This window comes from Petaurus breviceps, unplaced genomic scaffold, assembly GCF_028583685.1.
Source record: "Petaurus breviceps papuanus isolate PSGF00001 unplaced genomic scaffold, PetGlider_PUasm1.0 90564, whole genome shotgun sequence".
In the NCBI taxonomy this organism is placed as follows: domain Eukaryota; kingdom Metazoa; phylum Chordata; class Mammalia; order Diprotodontia; family Petauridae; genus Petaurus; species Petaurus breviceps.
In genome coordinates, this window is record NW_027187275.1 from 120,261 (window position 1) to 143,464 (window position 23,204).

Sequence of the window (23,204 nt, forward strand, 5' to 3'; positions counted from 1 at the left end):
AAATTCTCTTTCCAAGTCTTTTTTCTAAAGTTCTCATTTCTTTTCCGGTTCTTCAGTGATCTAATTTATAATATAATTTTTAAAACTTTAACAAAAAAAACTCTTGCTTCATTTCTTCTAAAAATTCTAATTAATCTTGTGGCCAAGATTCTTTGAGATATTGTGGAGTTATTCCCTTCTTCTAGGTTTGTGTTTTGGGCATCTATGACATTGTAATAGTTCTTTATCTTGTCTTCTACCCTTACTTTTTGGTGATTTTTTTTAGTACAAGGCTATGTGCAGTTCTGGTGGGACTGCTGTGGCATTGTATAATCCTGGTCTATCTTATTTAAAATCCTACCACTGGATTCTTTGAGTATTTAGTGCTATGTTCTTCAAGAATAATGGGGCAGCTTGAGCCAAGTTGCAGCACACTTTCAGTGGGCCCTAAGCAATCAGATCAAGAGCATGGTCTGATCACTGCATCCCCAGGTTTTTCAGGCTCTTGACCTTGGTTTCTATGTAGGTAATATATACTGAAGATGTGCTCCTGCGTTGTACTGTAAGATATTGTACTTAATGCCAGTCCCTGTCAGCTAGCCAAAAGGCCCAGTAGGTTCACAGTAACTACACTGCTAAGCTTGCCCTGTTCTGGGCTTGGGGTTACATCCTAGATCTAGTCCCTTTGGGAGACCTTTTGCCCTAGCTATTCAACAACCCAACTTGTACTGCACTGCTAGCCCAATCTTGTTCAGAGCCCTGGGTAATGAATCTATGTTTCCATGCTATTGGTTTGGGTCTGGGACTGGGTCTAAGACCCTAGTCCACCTTGTTGCATCTGCTCTGGTTACTTGCCTGTAGGTCATTTAAAAAAAAATCTTAGACAAGAAAGATGTCTCATTGAAGTTTCTCCTCAGGTTTCCATACAATTACCTAGTCTAGTTTGCTTAGATCTTTGTTGGAGAGCATGTAGAGGAAATTGGTCTTTATTGTTTCTTCTTATGCCGCCATCTTGGCCGGTGTCAACTTAATTAGATTTTAGCAAAATTGCTTATTTAAGATGACATAGAATAGGTGACATAAAACACTCATCTCATAAACCTGGAACATTTTCATCTACAGATATACACAGTGCTCATGAGAAGAAGAGGACCGAACATCACAGTGTGGCAGTGAGGCCCATATGTAGGATACACATGTGGTAAAGGTAACCCCCATCTTCTTGGACAATGGGACCCAGAAGCTGTTTCATCCTAGAGTCCTAGCATGAGGTCACTTTCCTTTCCACAGACCTACTCTTCATTGTCCAGATCACAACCCTTAAAGCTGCTTCCTTGATCAAGTGACCATCTCTCTGTATCCATGTTTATCCAGAGTGTATCTCTGCTCCCCACTGGATGCTGTGCCTGCTACCAGTATCATAGCTCCCCTGTCTTGGCGAATGAGAGGGAGGAGGGAAGAAAATTTTTCCTTGCTTCCCTCTAGTAGAGGAACAGGGATCTCTTTTTACCACTGTCTTCAGCTCTCAAATGTAAACTAAAACTCCTCAATTTCACTGAGCTTCTCAGGACTTAGTTATTTAAAACTCCCAGAGGTATGGTCAATTTATTTTCTTAGCTAATAGCATGGCTTCCTTTATTAATTCAGCCAGAGAGGCTTGCACCTAAGAAAGAGAATGGGACTTAGATGTATACATTACAGCCTCATCACATACTCAGTAGGCAATAGAGAAGCAGAAATAATGATATTCAATAACCCAGAGCTCAATAAACCTCCAAACATAAATTTCTTATGAAATTCCCATATGATAAGACATGCTGAGAAAACTAGAGAACAGTGTGTTAGAAATTAGACTTAGACCAATTTCTTATACCATATTCCATCATAAATTCAAAATGGATATATAACCTGAATATTAAAGATCATACCATTAAAAATTAGGGGAAAAAAAAAGCTGATCATATGGCTTTCACAGCTATGGGTAGCAGATGAATTCTTAACCACACCATGAATAGAGGTGGTTACAAAAGATAAAACAGGTAATTTTGGTTGCATTCAAATGAGAAAACTTTTGAACAAATAAAAGTAGTGCAGCTAAGATAGGAAGGGAAATTATTATAGGGGAAAAAAATCTTTGTGTCATGTCATGGATAAGGGTTTGGTATCCAACATCTATAGATAATTAATGACTAACTAATATAAAAACAAAAGCCATTCCCCAATAGATAAGTGGTCAAAGGATTTGAACAAACAGTTTTCAAAAGAATAACTATAAATTATTAAAAGCTATATTAAATAATGCTTCAAATCAATGATAAGAAAAAATGTACATTAAAATATCCCTGAGGCTTCACCTCACAACCAGCAAATCTGCACAGAAGACAAAATATGGGAATAATCAATATTGGAGTACTTGTGAGAAGATAAGCATACTATTGCATTGTTGATAGAGCTGTGAATCAATATGAATATTTTGAGAAGCAATTTGGAATTATACAAATAAAGCAATTAAAATGTCCACAACCTTTGACCCAGAGTGTCTACGACTAGGCATATACCACAAGGTATATAAATGATAAGAAGAATGTCCCTGTATACACTAAAATATTTATAGCAGCATTTTTTATGGTAGAAAAAAAAAAACTGGAGACATAGTAGATGCCCTTTGACTGGGGAATGACCAAACAAATTGTAGCATATGAATGTAATGGAATATTACTATGCTGTAAGAAACAATTATTATTGTGAATACAAAGAAGCATGGAAAGACATGATCTGGTGTAGAGAGAAGTAAGCAGAGCTAAGAAAACAATATAAATAATGACTACAACAATGTAAACGGGAAAAAAAAAACCCCAAACACAAAACATCAAAAGTGAATGTTGCAGAATTACAAACAATAAGCATGGCTCAAAGGAGAAATATAAGAAAACACCTCATGCAACTCCCTTTTGCACATGGGAGGGCCATGGTTGTGGAACATTGTATATACTGTCAGATCATTTATTCTTGGGTGTATTCAGTCTTGCTCACTTTTGTCTCTTATTATTTTTCTTTTAAAATGTTCTTTATGATAAAGAGATGGCTCTCTGAGAGAAGATTGACAGGATTCAGGGGGAAATTGAAGAGATTTCTAAATGAAATAAAAATAAAATTGTATCTTTAAAAAAGGAGGCAAACTCCTTGACACAGGGATGTGTTTGTATCCCTGTCAATTAAATCATTAATGAGTATTTAAAAACAAATATCATTTGTGTGTATGTGGGGGGAGAGATTTGGCACCAAAGCCCTCTTAGCTTACACATTTTATATTATGTTATATTATATTATATTATATTAATTATATTATATTATATTATATTGTTATGTTATGTTATATTATATTATAATAAAATTATAATTATATTCTCCCCCTATGAATACATATTTCATATCCTATGTGAGAGATTAGCTCAAATTATTTCCAATCTTCATTTTTATTCTTTCTTCTGAGTCAAAATAACTACTAAATATTTGAAAGGTATAAGTAGTTCATATAAATTTTTAAGTATTTGGTGCTTTATCATCTCTTTGGGCTTGTTTCTCTTTTTTCCCTTCTCTTATTTAATGAATTGTCTTAATTATTCCACTGTTAGTAGTCTCCATGAAAAATTGATTAGGGTCAGTTATGAAGCCATAACTAGGGTGGGGTGACCAGAGTCAGCCAAATCCTGTTGGGCCTGTCTAATGGTGGCTGAGTCCAGGGTGTTGAAGGATTTGACTCATAGTCTTGGCCATGAAATCAAGCTGTAATGTTTAAGGAAGAGATAGTTGATAAAAGCTGTGGAGATAGTAGACTAGAGTACTTGCCAAGTCCGAGCTATAATTGTTCAATAAGAACTTTGTCAGTTCAGGGAAGGGACACAGGCAAGAAATTCTGAGAAAGAAGCAAACCAGGCATGTTTTTTAACTAGCCAAATGCAGAATAAGGGTCTAAATACAGAAATTTTGCAGAGATAGGAAAGGTTTTTTAGATCTGGCAAAAATGAAGAAATACTCTGAACCCACACAGTTACCTGCAAACAGCTGGCTTTTCAAGTCTGTCCTGCTTCCTAAAAACTAATCTCTACACATGAGTATCAGCTGGTACTGACACCATCCCCCATTGTGGGTGTCCTCCTTTGGCACCAGTGACAGGGCCCGTGTGGTCTCTATTGGTGGAAGACACAGTAGTTGCAGTGTTCAAGTGGGCTTCTATTTCTAGGCTTTGGGTCCTTATGAGGGACTGAAGAGGTTTGCATTGCCACCTGAAGTCAAACACCTCCCTTATCACAAATTCATCTTCTATCAGGCTAGTTGAGGAGGGACTGAAGGAGCTAGGGATCAATGTAGAACTTTTGGAACCATGATTTTTCACAGAAATAAGAAGTTCTAGCCAGAACATTCTAGGACTAACAACTTCGTGGTTAAGCAAGGCACCGACTGCATGGAAGATTCCTTTTGTATTTGTTTGTTTGAATAAGGTTTCTTTTATTTTTGTTTTTTAAATTATTTTTTCAATCAACAAGAATTGATTTTTCTCTCTCCTACTACATAACTGAAAAAAAAAAGAAAAAGAAACCCTTGTAATAAACATATGCGTAGTCAAACAAAACAAATTCCCTCAATGGTTGTATCCAAAAATATGTCTCATTCTGCACTCTAAGTCCATATTCTCTGTCCAGGAAGCAGATAGCATATTTCATTATCAGGTTGGTTGTCACACTGATCAGAGTTCTTATGGTTTTCGAAGTTGTTTATTTTTACTGTTGTTTTTATTGCATAAATTGTCGTTATAATATTGTTATACAATATTATTATACAACATTCACCTTACCTCACTCTGCATAATTTCATACAAGATTCCTTTTGGATAGCCACACCCAGTTTCCAACTTGCATGGGCTCATTTGCATCTGTTGGTGATCTCCAGCCTGCCTGTTGAGTTGTCTTAGTAATATGCAGAATGTTTGTGTGTAGGTCTGCCTGTGTGGTCTCTAGTTCTTCCAGGTAGAGAATGGCTGTGGGTACAGATGAATGGGGTTTGAGAGCAGGACAAAAGCCAAGGACAAAAACTATAGTGGGTGAAGAACGGTGGCTTCTGTGTGGTGGTGTTCTCTCAGTTCTTAGAATCCAACCTTGTCATGGAAAAATAAGTGGTACAACTTTTTTTAGTGCTAGAAAATGTAGCTGGAAATATACTATTAGAATATTTTGCCATCCAATTGGGGTGGTATTCGATGGCTAATTATCCACTGGGAGTAATTCAGGGGGGAGAGTATATATAGATCTTTGGGTTTGGAGTCTGGAAGACCCAAGTAGAAATTCTTTTTTTTAATTAAATTTTATTTTACTTTCAAAAATCAGCCTTCTTTCTCTCCCATTCCCCTCGTCCTTCCTCACACTGAGAAAAAAAGAAAAACAAAACCCCTGCTATAAACATGAATAGTCAAGCAAAACAAAGTTTTCCATTGGCCCTATTTAAAAAAAAAAGTCAATCTGCTTTCAGTCCATTATTTCTCTGTCAGGAGGTGGGCAGCATATTTTATTATGAGTCCTCAGGGATTGTGGTTGGTCATTGTGTTTGAACAGAGTTCCCAAGATTTATATGCTATATGCATATGTGCACACACACACACACACACATGTATGTTTCTATACACACACATATATATATATATATAGATTTGTTTTAATCAGTCAAGATCAACCATCTCATCACTGCCTCCCTTTTAGAACACAAGAAAAATCAAACTCATTACAAACGTGTTGTCAATCATAACAAATTTCTATATTGGCCATTTCTTTAAGAGTACTTGTTTTATTTTGCATTGAGTCCTTCACCTTTCTATCAGGAGGTGGGGTAGCATATTTCCTTATTAATCCTCTGGGATTCTGGTTGGTTATTATGTTGATGGGAGTTGAGGATAATAGTATTCTATCACATTTATGTACCATAATTTATTCATTAATTCCCCAAATTATGGGTCCCCTCTCAGATCTCTATTCTTTGCCACCTCAAAAAGACCTACAGACATCTTTGTACATTCTTAAAATTTGTTTTGCTTATTAGTATTATTTCTTCCCTTAATTTACTCTACCTCTAATCTTCCCTCCCCACTTCTCTTTCTCTCCTATTTCCCTGTTGAATGAAATATATTTCTGTATTCTCTCTGTGTATATGTATATTCTTTCTTCTTTAAATCAGTTCGAATGAGAGTGAGGTTCAAGTATTAGCCCTTCCCCATCCTTCCTTGTTGGTATAGTTGTCTAGTTGTGCACTGTTAACCACGTGAGATAATTTCCCTTAACCTTCCTTTCCCTTCCCCCATAGTATATTCCTCTTCCCCTCCCTTTCCATTCCTTTCTTAAGTTCATTAAGATATGAGAATCATTCCAGGATGTGTCTATTTGGACTCCCTCTATGAACTCTGCTGATGATTGAGATCAGAGGGGACACATATATCATCTTTCCATATTTGAATGTAAACAGTTTATCCTCATTTAGTTCTTTATCATTGTTCATTTATGTTTATCTTTTTATACATTTTTTCACTCTTGTGTTTGTACTCCAAAGTTTGTATTCCAAAACTCATGTTAGGCAGCTCTGGTCTTTTCATCAGGATTGCCTGGAAATCCTCTATTTGATTAAAGGTTCATTCTTCCCCTCACTCCTCACCTACTGGGTAACATTATACTCAGTTTTTTTCTGGGTAAGTTATTCTTGACTATAAACCCTGTCAACCTATTAAAAATTTGGTTAAAGGAGACAAATAGTAATATACAGTTACAGCATTTATCCTCCCAAAGCTAGCAGCCTTGTATAAGGAGACAGCCTGAAGCTGACTGATGAACAAAAAAGTGAAAAAACTTAAATACATTTTAGATCCATCCTAATTCAGGGTGGCTGTGTCACACAAATTTATGATCTCCATAAATGTTTAATCCTTGTATGAGAAAGGAATTATTTTTTTTTTTTGCCTTTTGGAGGACAATTGGGGTTAAGTAACTTGCCCAAGGTTACACAGCTAGTTTTTTTGTGTGGGTGTTGAGTCTGAGGCCGGAACTGAACTCGGGTCCTCCTGACTCCCCGCTTTACTCACTGCACCACCTAGCTGCCCCGAGAAAAGAATTTTCTTAATTGAATAGATAGTAAATAAAATAAAACAAGAGAGTTGACTAAGTGTCAACTGAAATTATGATCCAGGATATCTGTGTTTCCTTTACCATTAACATTCCATAACACAGTATATGTCCAGAATATATTAAGATAAGAAAAAGTCCCATTACTCAAGTTAATGCCTCTAGTTAAGGGTCTCATCCTTAAGGCCCATAAAGTAAGCCTCATCTGCTTTGTTGACATAAGGAGAGGTATTTTCTGAGCTCACTCAGAGGGCAAAGACAAAGCAGCAGGGTCTGTTTGGAATTTATGATCTCAGGATGCTCTGGAGTTGCTGACACAGGAAAAAGGCATTTTCAAAGCAAGGGAAAGCAGTTTGTTTGATTAATTCAGACATTGGCCAAAATATGATATTTAATGATTATCAACCCATAACCTTTTTCTTCTGGAAAATCACATTCCAAGTTCTCTGTTTCTTTATAATTGTGGCTGCTAAACAGTGTGTGATCTTGTGTCCTCAGCGCTTGAATTCTTTCTTTCTGGCTGCCTGCAGTATTTTTTCTTTGACCTATGGTGTTTCTAGGAATTTTCATTTTGGAGTTTCTTTCAGGAGGGAGCTAGCGGATCCTTTCTATTTCCACTTGGTCCTCTGGTTCTAAGAGATCTGTACAATTTTCTTTCAAAATTTCTTGAAATAGGTCTAACCTCTTTTTGTTGTTGTTGCTGTTATGTCATTAAGATAGTTAAATAATTCTTAATTTTTTTTCTCCTCAGTCTGTTTTCCAGTGCAGACTCTCCGATTCCTTATATTTTTTCCTCCCTGTGCGCTCCCCACCCCCACCCCAGTATTTTAACTTAGCTTCAGTATTTCCTGGTTTCTGCCTTTCTGTATATCCACAGCAATTTGCATAGTGCTTGGCACATAGTAAGCTTGTAGGCTGATCAACTTAGAAACCGTATGAAGGATGGATTAGAGAGGTGAGAAAATGAAAGCAGGGGGCTCACTGGGGGGGCTATTTTAATAGTGAAAAATAGTAAGGGTAGACAAGAAAATAGACAGAAGAGATATTGTGGCTACGGAACTGACAAGACTTGGAAACTATTTGGATCTAAGGGTTGAGGGAGAAGGAAGAATTAAATCTAATTGTATACCAAAGTTATTAGAATAATAGCATTCTCAAGAGAAACAGGAAAATTCTCAGGGGTGAGAGGCAAAAGACAGTAAGTTTTGTTTTGGATTTGTTGGGATGATTCAGCAGGGGGCTCTCTTTGGTAAGAACTATTTGGAGTTACAGAGCTGCTACTATGGCAAATGCCCCTACCTGAGGAAAGGAAGGAACTATTACCTCCATCTTGTAAAAAGGTGACTGCAATAGGGGAGAAATGAAGCTTGGAAGCATTGAAAATGCCACCAGTCTTTCCTGGCTATGCTACAAACTAGTGGGTAGGGTGGAATTTCAAGGATACTGAGTCATAATCTTGGCCAGAGAATTGGTTTATTATGTCGGGGTGGTGAATAAAGGTAGTAAGCAATGAAGCAGGAGTAGAACAGGAGAGCCTGCCAAGTCCTAGCCTTAGTTTTTCCGCAGGAGATCTGTAAAGACCAGTACAGGGAGTGAACACATATGAAAGATGCTAAGAAAGGAGAAGCCCAGGGAGTGTGTCAAATGAAGGTCCAACAAATTCGGAAGTTCAATGCCACTAGAATGGGTTCTGTGGAAACAAATGCTCCAAGAATGTGAGTATCTGTAAGTTCACTTCTGTTTCATGTATGTGAAGCTGATCAGCAAATGATCAGAATCTGGTGTGAACATTCCCTTTCTTTTTGAATTCACTTTTTTACCTCTTCCACATGCCCTGCTACTTATTTTTTCATCCTGCCAGTAGGTCATGATCATTGCTGATCCATGCTGTTTGTACTCTAGACTGAAGAGGCTCTTAACCTCATATTCAAAGCATTCTCTTGAATTATTCAGTCCTTACTGCAGTCAGCACAGAATTCACCACACATTTATTTCCGTCATTGAACTTTATTCAACATTGCAGAAACTTCATGAAAAGCTACCTGATATTAGAAGATCTGGGTACAAATCTCATCTTTGATGTGTAAACTTAGGAAAGTCACTTAACCCTGTTTGCCCCAGTTTCCTCATCTGTAAAATGAACTGGAGAAGAAAATGGCAAACCACTCCCGTTTCTTTGCCCCAAATGGGGTCACAAAGAATGGGACACAACTGAAAAACTAACTAACCCAGCGTTAGTCAGTCAACAAGCATTTATTATGCCCTTTCTAAGTACCAGGCACTGTGTCTAGCTCTGGTAATACAAAGAGAGGTAAAAATATTTGCATGACTATACAGATATAACCTATATTGATTTGCTTGCCTTTTCAACAAAGCAGGTGGGAAGGGAAGAAGGAAGAGAATTTGAAACTCAAAATTTTAAGAATGAATGTTAAAAATTGTTTTTGCATGTAACTGGAAAAAAATAAAATACTTAAAAAAAAGGAAATCACATTCTAATGGGAAAAACAACAAACAACGAGATATATATATATATATATATATATATATACATATATATATATACACACACACACACACACACACGCGCTTTATACAGAATAATTGGGAGGTAGCTGTGGATAAATCACTTAATCTCTGTGGGCCTGTAAATTGTAAAATGAATAGACTGAACTAGATGGCCTCTGGGGGCCCCTCTAGCCCCAAATCTATAATTCTTTGATCCTAATCATGAAAACACTTTTCAAGTTAAGAACATGGATATTTTTCAGACCATTTCAAGATCTTTCATGGTCTTAATAAATTGATATGATCAGAAGTTGTAAATAGTTCCATTATTCTTGTGTGGTGGGTAAAACATAAAATGACTGAGGAAACAAAGATTCAAATTTCTGATCATATCGATTTATTAAGCAATGAAAGCCAACAGTAGGGACCAGTAGCTTTCCTCAGCTTTGGCACTGGACCCAATACAAGGAGAGACAGATTTTTATACATTAAAAACAATCAGTCAAATAAGGCTAATAAATTAAAAACGAAACAACTAACCAGGATATAGCATTAGGTAATCTGATTTCTAAGGAGTAAAGATTAGGTACTTTCCAAATTGGGAGGGGGAGAATGAACAGGTGAAATTCCCTGAAATCTGAAAAAGAGATGTCTAACTTCCCCCAAAGTGTCTGTGAACAAAGGAATATGGAAACAATACCTGATTGATCAATATGGGGCCGGTTTTCAGATAGGATATATGGGTTGTTTAAGACATATAACTGAGAAAACTCCTTGAATCAATCTTTGGGTCTGACCAGATTTCTGGTCATCATAACTTAAGTCCTTAGTTAAGGGGTCTCTCAACAGAAGGCAGAGGTGGTCCAGCTTCCCAGCCATGCAGAGCTAGGTTCAAATAATGTAATAAGGTTTTTTCCCAATTCCCACAATTGACTCTAAAGTTTTCTCACAAGACAAAATTCTGATTAGACCTGTAACTGAATAGAAAGAAAACTGAGCTAGCTTCAGATTTGAGTCAGAAGACTTAATTCCCATAATTAACCATTTGCTATCCTAATACCCCCAGTTACCTCACTGGGAAGCAATTTTCAACTATGTCCCAAAAGTTACTAAACTTATATATACCCTTTCACCCAGCGTTGATACTACTATATCTACAACCTAAAGAGATAAAAAAAAAAAAGAGGAAGAGAACTCAAGTACAAAAAATACCTATAACAGTTCTTCTTATGGTGTCAAAGAATTGGACACTAAGGGGAAGCCCATTGAGTGGGGAATGGGTGAACAAATGATGATATGTGAATGTGATTATATACTATTGTGCTAGAAGATATAATGAAGGAGATGGTTTCAGAAAAACCTGGGAACTGATGCAAAGGGAAGAGGGAGCAAAATCAGAAGAACAATTTATATGATAACAACAACATTATAAGATAATCAAATTTAAAAGATAAAAGAATTCTGATAAACATAATGACCAACCACAGTTCCAAGACTCATGATGGAATATATATGAAATAATATATATATATATATTATCCAGATATAGAATAAATGGACTCAGAATGTAGATTAAAATATATTTTCTTCTCTTTCTTTTGTTTTTGTGGACACACAAAATTTGTTTTGTAAACTACATATTTGAAATAGTTTTTTTCTTCTTGTCTTCTCAGTGGGCAGGGTAAAGGGAAGAGAGAGAGAATTTGGAACTGAATATAAGATAAAACTGAATATAAAAATAAAATTATTTGCATTTTGGATAATTTTTTTGTTGGAGAATATGTTGTATGAGTAATACCACCTCTGAGGTCACTTTCCCAACTCCCACTTGAATTGTCAGTCTGGGCTCCCAAAGAACGATTACTCCTCCTTCTCCTAGGATTCTATGGCTAAATGTTAGGGATTGGTTTTCTTTTTAAGAAAAATATTGCTGCCCATAAGCCCCAACCAGTGTACTTCCCATTGAAAACCAGCCCTCATTAGCTTTTTGAAAGAATATCTACTAAGTTAGGTATAGCAAGGACAGTTGGTTAAAAAAAAACAAACAACCCTCTCAAATTAAGAACACACACACAATGTTCCTGAAAAGACAGTTCAAATTTAAAACACAAATTTAAGGAAGCATGCATGTAGCAAAGGGGTAACAGCTTCTGGCATTGGGAGTCTTTTTCTCCCTTCATAGAGCCTTATGAAATTTCCCTTAGATATAGCTCTCTGCATCTCTAAGGATCAGGGACTTTTCTAAAGTCTAAAGCCCAAACTTCTCTCTACCTTGAGGAGTCACGGTCTCTAAAGCCTTTTCTCCATCTGTCTAGCTTGTCCTTCTTGTATTTCAGCTCCCAAAGGAGATGTTAACATTAACCTCTGCTATTCCAGAGACAATACTAACAAACAAGTCCAAATTTTCTAACCTTTTAAAATTCATAATGATGGGGTACCTGGGGTCTAGGTCAATTTGTGAAACCAACTTGTGAAACCAGTCTGTGAAATTGTAACTGCAATTTGTATTGTAAAATTGTTATCTGTAAAATTCCATTCCCAACCTCCGACTCTGCCCCTTCCCCCTATCGGCACTAGGCCTAGGCAACACCTTGGGACTCCTTTGTTCTTACTTAATCCCTCATGTCTCCTCCAGTCTGGCCCAAATCCTCATGTCTCCTCCAGCCTGGCCCAAATCTTATCTAAACTATCTATGCATTGAGGTCCCTTCCCTCCCGTTAGCCCTGACAATGGCAGCCTTACCCTTTAAAAGTAAAACCATGTACCCCTCTCACTCGCAGGTCCCCTACAGGACTCTTGCCCACTGTAATGGCGTAATAATAAACTTTCTCAACTCTAACTCCAAGCAAGGCTGAGCTGAATTCTTTCCAAATGCCCTTGCAGGTTTCCTGGTCTTGGATGAGATCAGGGTCCCTGCTGAACCTATCGGGATCCCGTTCCCCCATCAATAACATTGGCCATTATGGGATGGAGAGGAGAAGAGAGATGTAGAAACCCACTTCTCTCCTCCAAGGACAATTCCTTCTCTGTTATCCTTCACAACTGTCTTTATTCAATGATCTAAGCACTTTATTCCTCTAAATTGATTATGGTTATGTTAGCATCTAGTTTACACTTTGATTGGTTCAGTAGAAACTAATTTGGTTTTCTATGATTAATTGATGTAGGAGGTAGAACCTCATCCTTACATCTATATATAAATTCTCAATATATCTTTGATAGCAGATGCTTTATCAAAGGTATTTAGTAAAAAGTTTTCTTCAAACAACAGTTTATCTTCTTTTTATAGCCACAATTTTGATCATACAAAAACTTTTTAATTTTATGCAATTAAAATTGTTATTTCATTCTTTATAATCATCTCTATATGCCCTGGATGGTTAAGAATTTTCTCCCTATACTTCCAGTTACAATGCATACTGGAAAGGTCCAACAGGAACCCAGCTTTCCTACATAGAGTTCAAGGAAGATCTAAAGGGGACTAGATAGAACAATGTTTAAAAACATTACTACTAAAAACAGTAGTAAGTTCCTCTAGCTACTCCAAGATAGCATAAGAAATCATTAAGAGCATTGGGAGAAGGTTCACAGTTGATGAGGTAGAAGGGAGTATTAGCTAGGGTAAATGACTCTAAATCGGCTTGGAAGGCAGAGTTGGAACTGAGAAGAGGGAATACACAGTCTCCTTTCATAGAATGTAAGGCATATAAATGGGTGATTATGATGGTAATGGAAATTTGAAGATCTTCCCTGCCTAAGGGAATTTGAAGACCTTCCCTGCTTTGAAAATAAACTCTGCCCCCTAATAGGCTGAATGTAATCACATGGAGCCTGTGGAGGGAGGAGTTTGCTGAAGGACAGAGCAGAGCCCACTGGAAGCTGGGAGTCAGAGGAAGCTAGACTGGGAGGTTGAGAAGACATGCCCCAGGGAGTCAGACTTGTGAGTAAATATTGGTTGGTGGGAAGGCTAAAGGCTGGTGTGGTTCTCAGTGCTGTTGTGGCTTATTAACTTCTTTGCTACTATGATAGAATCAGCTCACTGGTTTTGGGATTGGTTTTCTGAATAAATGTTTTGCTTCTGTCTTCTATATGGAGAGTGGGTTATTTTTTGCAATTAAGCACCATGCAAGTATATTTATAGTGATTTTGGGCACTGTGAATATTGCACTGATGCTACAGTGATGTGATCAGAGGTGTACCAGGGATGATCTGAACCTAACACAGATCTCATAGGGCCTAAAAATAGGGTGATCTGAGCGTAGATATATCATGGAGGTAGAAACCAGAGTGGCTGCCAGTATCTGGGGCTTGAATGCAGCAAGATATAAGCCCTGGCCTGTCTGATTTGCTGCAAAGGAAAGAGCATAGACGAACAGTTGGCTAATCTTACAAAAAAAGGGAAAAAAACTGAATTACCAAAAGAAAGAAATGAAAAAGGAATATTCATAACAGATAAAGAGGAAATAAAGGAAATTATCAAAAAGTATTTCACCCAATTATTTGCCAACAAAATTGAGATGAAATGGACATTTACAAAAATATAAAATACCCAGGTTATACATGTCCCTTTATTATCCTTCTCCTCAAATTCCCCACATCCCCCATTCAATCCCTCCCTATTACTATCAAGGACACCACCATCCTTCCAGTCCTCCAGGCTTGAAACCTAAGTGTCATCTTCAAGTACTTATTATTCTTCACTCTTCCTCCCCTACAATCAATTTCTTACCAAGGCCAATTTGATTTTTGCAGTATCTCTTGATGAGAATCTCCTTCTGTCCTCAAATACTGGCATCATCCTGGTGTGGGTTCTCATCTCCTCAAGTCTGGACTATATAGCCTGCTAGTTGGCCCACCTGCCACAAGTTTAGAGTTAAGAATTAGCATCGTCTGTAATAAAGGAATGGCAGAAGTCTTTCCAGTAATATCAAGGGTAAATCAAAGATGTCTATCATCACCCCTATTTGATATAATTTTGGAAATGCTAAGTGTTGCAATAAGACACACACACACAAACTTGAGAGATAAGCATAGGCAAAATATTGACAAAATTATTGTTTTTTGCTGATTATTTGGTAGTTTACAGAGAACTCTAAAGATTCAACTAAAAATGTAATTGAAGTAATAAAGTAGCAGGATATAAAATAAACCTATAAAAATCATTAGACTTTCTGTATATTACTTTGAAAACCCAGTAGGAAAAGAATTTCATTTAAAAAAAATTAGAGAGTATATAAAATATCTGTGAATCCATCTACCAAGAACTACTCAGAATATATATAACTTATATGTCACTCAAGTAGCTAGATAATACAATAGATAGAGTGTTGGACTTAGACTCAGGAAGATCTTGAGATCAAACTCTTACTCCAGACACTTACTAGAAGTATGGCATAGGACAAATCATTTAATTTCTTTCAGTCTCAATTTCCTCATCTATTAAATGTGGATAATAATAGTACCTACCTCACAGGTTTCTTGTGAGGATCAAATGAAATATCACATGTAAAGCATTGTGCAAACCTTACAATGTTAAACAAATTCTAGCTATTATTATTACATGAATATATCTACAAAATACTTTTAACATTCAATACTACAAATAATTCAAATGATATGAATTCCAGGAATGATAGTGGTTGAACCATGCCAGTATTATACAAATGATAACAACCTGAATTAATTTACAGGTTCTTTGCCATACTGATCAAACCACCAAAGAGTTACTTTATAGAACTAGGAACAATAATAACAAAATTCATCTAGAGGAACAAAAGATCAAGAGTCTCAAAGGAAATAACAGGGAAAAAATTGTGAGGAAAGGTTTTTCAGTACCAAATCTCAAACATTACTTCAAAGAGGTAATCATTAATTATACTTATATATTTATGTATATTTATATCATTACATTATATATTATATAATATATAATTCTATGTGTTATATTAATATATAAATATAATAACTACATGGTACTGTTTTAAAAATAGAAAATTTAATCAGTAGAATAGATTAGGTACACATAAAACCCAGAGAAAAGCCAATGCAGTTGCATAATGTTCATTAATCCCAAGGACCCCAACTCTTAAAATATGGACAAAAACTACAGGGAAAACTGCTTAATCTGGCAGGAATTAAGTTTGGGCTAACATCTCACAGCATATGACACAATAAGCTCCAAATGGAAACATAATCAAGACAGAAGGTTCAGATCATAAACAAACAAGAATGGAAAAGATACAAATTACAAGTATGGAGAGGGGAAGAGTTCTTGGGAAGGTCACTTTCTTGTACCTGGCGACTTGGTTTTCCCATCCCCCAACCTCGGCCCTCCCTCAGGGAAGTGAGCAGACTGGCAGGTTAGTTCCACCCTCCACCAATCTCTGCCTTTACCAGTCAGCCCAAGCCCACCCACCTCTGTGGTGGGAGACTTCCGGGTCAGGGAGACTTGGCCCCGTGGAATTTTCAGGTGTGTACTGACCAGTCACCGTTCTTGGCATCTGCAAGTTTCTGCTTGTGTAATACCTAGCCTTTGGCCGCGTGATATCCGTTTAAAAACTGACACATTGTCTGTGCAGTCTCACCGTTTGATTTGGGCCTGACCCCGCACAGTCCTGCGGAAAATAAAATCCACTTCCAAATTTTACTCTCAGGGGTCTCTTATCTTGCTCCTTTCGGCACAACAACTTAACCCCAATTGCCCTGCCTTCCCTCCTCCAAAAAGCAAAGAAAAAAAAGTAGTTCTGAGGTTCTATCTTGCATCCATCAGATTTGTAAAAAAATGAAAAAATTACAATTATCACAGAGGCAATGAGAGGACAGGCATATTAATGTACTGCTGTTAGAGCTGTAAAATGGTCAAACTATCCTGGAAAGTAACATGAAAATATGCACCAAAAGTAACGACATTAAACTATCTGCCCTTTTAACAGCTGAAACAATTATTAGGAACTTCCCTGAGGCATTGAGGAAGCAGGTCCAACTGGTGGCATCAGCCCAGGTTTCCTGCTCTGAGATACCTATAGGGCTGATGACCCTCCTCAGGCTCTCCTCTCTGTGCCATAATTGTCTACATTTTTCATTCTCCTTTACCTGGTTGCCCTTGTGGTGCTCATTCTTTCCAGCTTAACTCTTGATGTATCTACTCTTTCCTCTTTGCTTCCAGACCCTTGAAATCTCTCCTTGGTTTTGAACTAGCTCTGCCTTTGATACAAACTTCTCAAGGTGCGACCCAGTCCCTTCCCCAATCAGAACAGACTTTAAGAAAATCTGTGATTGATTCAAGGAGGTGTCCAGGCCTTATACTCTCCTGGGAGGTTGATACTTACAACATGAAGAAATCATACAGTTGGGGGAACTGTGATTCACTGGCATTCACATTTTCTCCCACTTCTGTATTGCCCAAACACTACTCTATGTAGTCTATGTCTTTTAAGGCAGGTCAGGACTTGAACTCGCCCTCTGGCTTGTGGTCATCTCCCAGAAGCACTGTACTGGATTCTGAGAGGGCACCTCCTGTACTGTAGCTAGTAACTACTTAGGAAACAGCACCCCCAGACCTCTCAAATTCAAAAGAACTGCCTCAGAGACTGAATACGTTCATCTCAGGTTCCTGTTTGGTCATCTATGCTCAGGTAAAGAGACATAAAACAGCAGAGGCAGCTAGGAATCTCAAGACCAGGACTCAGTTCACCTAGTCAAGTCTCTGCTTCATGGATGATTTTCTTGCAGCTGACATGCTCTTGGGGTATGGGAACAAGTGCTTCCCTTTCCCCATTTCTTCACAGGAAGTCTACAGGCGAGAGAGCAACTTGACCAAAGGACAACTGAAGAAAGAGAGAAAGAAGGCCAGGTTATTAACATTATTATTATTACTTAAAAAGTCAATTACTATTGAGAACATATTTTCTCCAATACAGTTTTCTACTTTTAACTTATTTAAAAGGTAACAAGCATTTATTTTTGTCTTTCCCCCCATTTATTTAGTGGATTTGGGGGCCCAGTTCCAAATTGTTCTCAGGAATGGCTGGACCAATTCATAGTTCCATGAACACTGCATTAATGAGTGTATTTTCTCACAACCCCTCCAACATTTATCATCTTCCTACTTTGTCATCCTTCCCAACTTGATGGATATGAGGTAGAATCTAAGAGTTGCTTTAATGTCATTAGAATAAGCCTCATGAGAATAATTTGCAATACTCTTAAAAATAAAATTTTTAGATCATTTGGCAGGGAAAGAGCCAGAAAGAAGGGGTGGCTCCCTTTTCAAGTGTTTGTGAGATTACATCATATAGAACTGAGACAAGAAAGAGCCTAAGGACATTTGCCTGATTAGTCTTATGTAGGCAGTTGGTAGTCTCCAGAAAGGCAGTGTGAGGTGTAGTAATCTGGTGAGTCAATCTAATTTGGGTTTCTAATTTGGGAAACCTAAAACAACAGCTCTGGGTAGACCCAAAACAAGCACTGGGTGGGCTCTGTGCATTCCTTACAACCATCCAGCTTCCCTGCAGTGTCTCTGAAGTCAGCCTGACCTCAACAGTAAGCCTAGTTTTTGGGGTTAGACAATTTTCCAGCCACAAAAAAGCTAGGTTCAAACAATAATGTTGTTATTGTTCACTTGTTTCAGTAGCGTCTTACTCTTCATGACTCCATTTAGGATTTTCTTGGCAATGATACTGGGGTGGTGTGCCATTTCCTTCTTTGGTTCCTTTTACATATGAGGAAACTGAAGCAAACACTCTGGCTGGTAGTCATCTCCCAGATGTCCAGGGTCACAGAGCTAATAAGTGTCTGAGGCTAGATTTGAACTCAGGAAGATGTCTTCCTGACTCCAGTCCAGATTTATAAACAGGGGTCATGTAAATTTATGTAATTTTATTTTATTATTTATTATAGTATCATATATTTATATTATATTATTTATTATCTTATATTTATATATAATTAGAAATAATTAATATAAATTTATACAGTGCTCTATCTACTGCACCACCTAGCTGCCCTTAAACAATATTAATAAATGATAAATATTTTCTCCACAATATTCATTCTTCTAATTATTAGTGATTTAGAGCATTTTTACATGAATGTTGGTACTATTTTTAACTTCTTAAAAAAATCAAGCATTTACTTTGTCTTTCTCATTTCCTCATTCTGCTCACCTACTTCTTACAACAAAAGGGTATATGTGTGTGTACTACATTTTAAAAAAGTTTTATTGATTTTTGTTTTCTTTTTTTTAAGCAATTGGGGTTAAGTAACTTGCTCAAGGTTACTGGGCCAGTTATTTCTGGGTGTGGTGCTAAGTATCTGAGCCCAGATTCGATCCCAGATCATCCCGACTTTGGGGCCTGTGCTCTTACTGGCCATGTCTGTTTTTTGTTTTCTGGTAGCTGACATGCTGCAAGGGTGTGGGAAAAGGTGCTTCCTTTCCCTCATTTCCTCAAAGGAATTCAATGGATGGAGAGCAACTTGACACAAAGGAGAATGGGAGTACAATAGTAATGGAATATAAAGATCCCCCTGTATTGGCTTGGTTTTCAAATTGGTTGTGTTAAAACCCAGAGCTTGTTAATCCCACTTGTGGGATGGACTTGTTGACTTGAAAAGAGAGGGCTGAACTAGGAGGAGCTGGTAAATTTGGAGAGACACAAGAGAGAGGCAGAAGAACTTTTTGGAAGCAGCATCTTGGAGGCAGAGAGAGACTGAGAGGATTGCTGAGCACCACTTTGAATTGCCCAGGACTTTGAGAGCTGCCACCCAGAGCTGCCAAGGACTGAGGAGACATGGCTGTTATGCTGGTACTTTGTCTGTTTTGATGTTGTTTTGCCAGATTTGTCCACTGGTGAAAGACAGTCCTGTTGTTGAAGAAGTCCTGGAACCTTGCTGTTGGTTCAGAGCTCCTGAGACTGTTCTGCAGACAGAGAGTGAATACTGTCCACTGGTGAAGGACAGTGCTGTTGTTGCAGGAGTCTGGGAACCTTTCTGTTGGTTCAGAAGCCCTGAAGAAGGATTTTCTTGTTGTATGTTTACAGAAATCCTGGGAGAGGGTTTTGCTAATGTTTTCAGGGGTCCTAGGAGGGTTCTGCAGACAGAGAATGAATTAATGAAGAGACTGGCAATGCATCTTGTGTCCTTGCTAAGCTTTGTCTCCCCAGGAACAAAGATTGCTGAGAACTTGCCTCTGTCAAGATGAAGAAAAGACCTCCATTTGGGTATTAAGTGCTGTGCTTAAGCTTGTAACTCTGGGGTAGATTCAATTGTGATCCAAGGGTGGGGAACTTTTGACCTTTTTGTGCTCTGTGATTGAACAAATGAATGTACTTTACTTATGATTGGAAACTAATCTCCATTTGAGAACAGGGGCTTTGTGATTGATTAAATGAATGTAAGAGAGAGAAACAGAGAGAGAGGGAGGGAGAGAGAGACAGAGAGAGAGAGTACAGTCCTAGAAAGCAAACTAAACCTTGTGAAGGATGGAGAGGTTCCTTACTGTGGGGGGCTATTGATATCCCGTCCTCTCACTTACCCATAGTAAGTCTTCGGTCATCACCGGCCTCCTAGGAGGAATTACCAGACAGAGCACCCGAGGTTTGCAGGAGTTGTTTATTCAGGCTCAGCTACATCGTGACTGCCTTGAACTTCCGTATCAGGGCAACTTATAGATACACATAGCCAATCATCTTCTACAGCTCTATTCATTACCTTTTAAGGTCATACATCAAGCAAGCAGGCACTAGCCCATATACCATTACTTCCTGGCCCCCAACACCTTACCAGTAGGTTGGCTTGTAGGTCAGTAATTCTTTGGACATGATAATTCATGAATACCTTCTGCCCTGAGTGGCATCTAATACTTTCTGTGGTGGCAAAGGCAGAGAGGTAGAAAAGGAAGCCAAAGGCGCTAAGAGAAACATGATTTTCAGACCATCTGTATACATTACTTTATGTTCACATTAAATGTTCAGAATAATTAATTAACCAATTATTCTAAGTATTACAATTTCTGCTGATCACTGATTTGACATCAGTCTTGACACTCTTGTTATAAATAAAATCAGAAGATATAAGGATGTGGCAGATAAATGGAAAGACCCCTCAAGTTCTTCTTAGAAATATAAACAAAGGGGTCAATGGTAATGTCTTTAGTGATGAGGGATAGCTCCCAACAGGTTCAGCAGGAACTCTGATCTTATCCAAGACCAGAAAACCTGCAATAGCGTCTGGAAAGAATTCAAGGTCTCAGGCTTAATTGGAGTGGGAGTTGTAGAAGTTTATTGTTACACTTCTATAAGAAGCGGGCAAGAGTCCTTTAGGGGACCTGCAAATGAGAGGGGTACATGCTTTTACTTTTAAAGAGTAGGGCTGCCATTGTCAGGGCTGACCCGATGGAGGGAAGGGACCTCAGTGCATAGGTAAAGGTTAGAGCTGACAGAGAGGAACTTGAGACTTTAGTGCATAGCTAGTTTAGATGAGATTTGGGCCAGACCCGAGGAGACATGAGGCAAGGACAAAGGAGTATTTGGGCCAGACTGGAGGACACATGAAGAGATTAAGTAAGAACAAAGGAGTCAGTAGGTGTTGCCTAGGCCTTCAATAGGGGGAAGGGACAGAGCCTGAAGCTGGTAATGGGATTTCACAGATTATAATTTTACAATGCAAATTACAGTTACAACTGTACAAACTGGTTTTACAAATTGATTTAGACCCCAGGTACCCCATCATTTAGAACGACTGAAAATAAACAAGAAATAACATTTCAAGGGTTAATTGGTTCTTTTGCATTGTGTGTTCTCACAATGAACATAAAAGATCACAATGAAGATAATTATAGCTCGTGCACCAACATCTATGGAGGCAGAGAAATTTCAAAATACAATTCCCTAAACACTCAAGAAATCAGTGCTGACAAATATGCATAATAAAAGTGGAAACTCAGGCTAGGTTGTAGAGCACAGAGAATCTTGTCCCTCAACCTACCTTTTGTTCAGATTCAAATATAGTATATTTATTGCTAAACCAGGAGAGAAATGTGCTCACTCTAGAAAAAAACAATACTCCTAGTGAAACCAGGAAAGTTCTCCTTTATTTTTTACATTCATTGCAAATGAATGGGTAACTCTTGAATGGAGAGTACTCTTGCTCAGACAAATGCAAGGCTTTTTATGCTGTTCCTTATTAGGAATTTTCCCCGTTGGCTAGATGCAAACTCCTGTATCATGCTTACAAGCTTCTGACCTTTTACCTGATCAGAAACCTAGTTCTGCTAGGTCATGGCTCTGATTAGAACCAGTCACCTCTGACTTATATTCTGTTATCACTCAAAGCTGGGAGTAGTTTTAATCCTCTGGAAACAGAAAACCTTTTGTTTCTCACTGCCAGAAAGGGCTGTAAGTGTATATAAGCTTGTGTAAACCCTAAGTTTATTTGTTAGCTGTAATGATCTATTACAGAAGACTTTGATCTTTGCCCACATGGAGTAGTCAAGAAGGCCCTCTTATCTATGGCTTCTGTTAGCTGGGTAGAGAGGTTATGATCTAAGAGCAGTCCACTAGCCTTTGTACTCAGCCTGGCCCTGAAGAGGGGAGCCCTGAAGAAAGTAGCAAGGTACAACAACATCCAGCAGAGAGACACTGACAGAGTAATGGTCGGGGAGAATTTTGTGGCAAGAATGGCAGAAATTACTGTAAAAATATGCCCAGCAGATACATTGTACCCAGTGAGGAGCAGACTGACTGAGAGGCCTCACCACAGATCAAGGATTCTGTAACCTCTGAGATGTGACTAGCTTCTTCATTATGGGACCCCCTTACCCATGATCCCTATGCATGTTCACTTTCCCTATTGTTGCGGGCGTTTACCCTCACAACAGATCTAGACGACTAGCCCTATGGCCCTCTTACTTACCCATCCCGGGTCTTCGGTCGTCACCGGCCCCTCACGGGGAAAAACACCAGACAGAAGGCGGAGGAGTGAAGCGGGGTGGTTTATTCTTCAGCAGTTACATGGCGGAGAGAGAGAGAGAGCCCTCTCACACAAGAAAATATATAGCGAATCCGAGCCAATCACATCGCAGTCTTACATTTATGGCCTTATATGGTGATCACCCCATGGCCTTATATGGAGATCACCCCATCAAGCTTATACATATTCATTCAAAGCAACCATGGCACCGCCCATAAACCCCTCCCCCTCCCCCATCAACTCCCCCTTTTTCTTTAAAGCAAACGAAAATCCTATATGCCAAAAGAATTGGCAGTGCAGACTGCTAAGCTTCTCGCTACAGGCGACACAGGTGACCATGCTTCTTGCCTGAAAGACCACGGAAAAATCCAATTACCACTCAGGGGTCCTATCCCAAGGACTCTGACGTGCGGTGCGGGGGCCTCTGGCTTGGGTCACCTCCGATTCACTCAAACCTTACCCGTCGTAGGGCACCGACACCCTGGGTCCTGTCTTAGGCGGCCGAGGAGGGAGGAGTTGCCCGTCATGGAGTCACCCCCGTCTTACCCCAGGTGTCACACGTCCTCCATGGCCTGGAACCATACCTGAGGA

General features: G+C 38.5%; 1 long non-coding RNA gene across 4 annotated transcripts; it reads right to left on the reverse strand.

Annotated features, from left to right (window-relative positions):
- Positions 1-1,106: 1,106 nt before the first annotated feature.
- On the reverse strand, positions 1,107-17,468 carry LOC138142316 (uncharacterized). 4 transcript variants are annotated; one of them, XR_011163406.1, is made up of 4 exons: positions 17,341-17,468; positions 14,377-14,503; positions 4,835-5,134; positions 1,107-1,642 (listed from the first exon to the last, which is right to left on the reverse strand). It is a non-coding gene; the product is annotated as an uncharacterized lncRNA (long non-coding RNA). The 4 variants fall into 4 exon arrangements; XR_011163403.1 differs by lacking the exon at positions 1,107-1,642 and having other exon boundaries at positions 4,114-5,134; XR_011163404.1 differs by lacking the exon at positions 1,107-1,642 and having other exon boundaries at positions 4,114-5,134; positions 16,976-17,468.
- Positions 17,469-23,204: the final 5,736 nt, after the last annotated feature.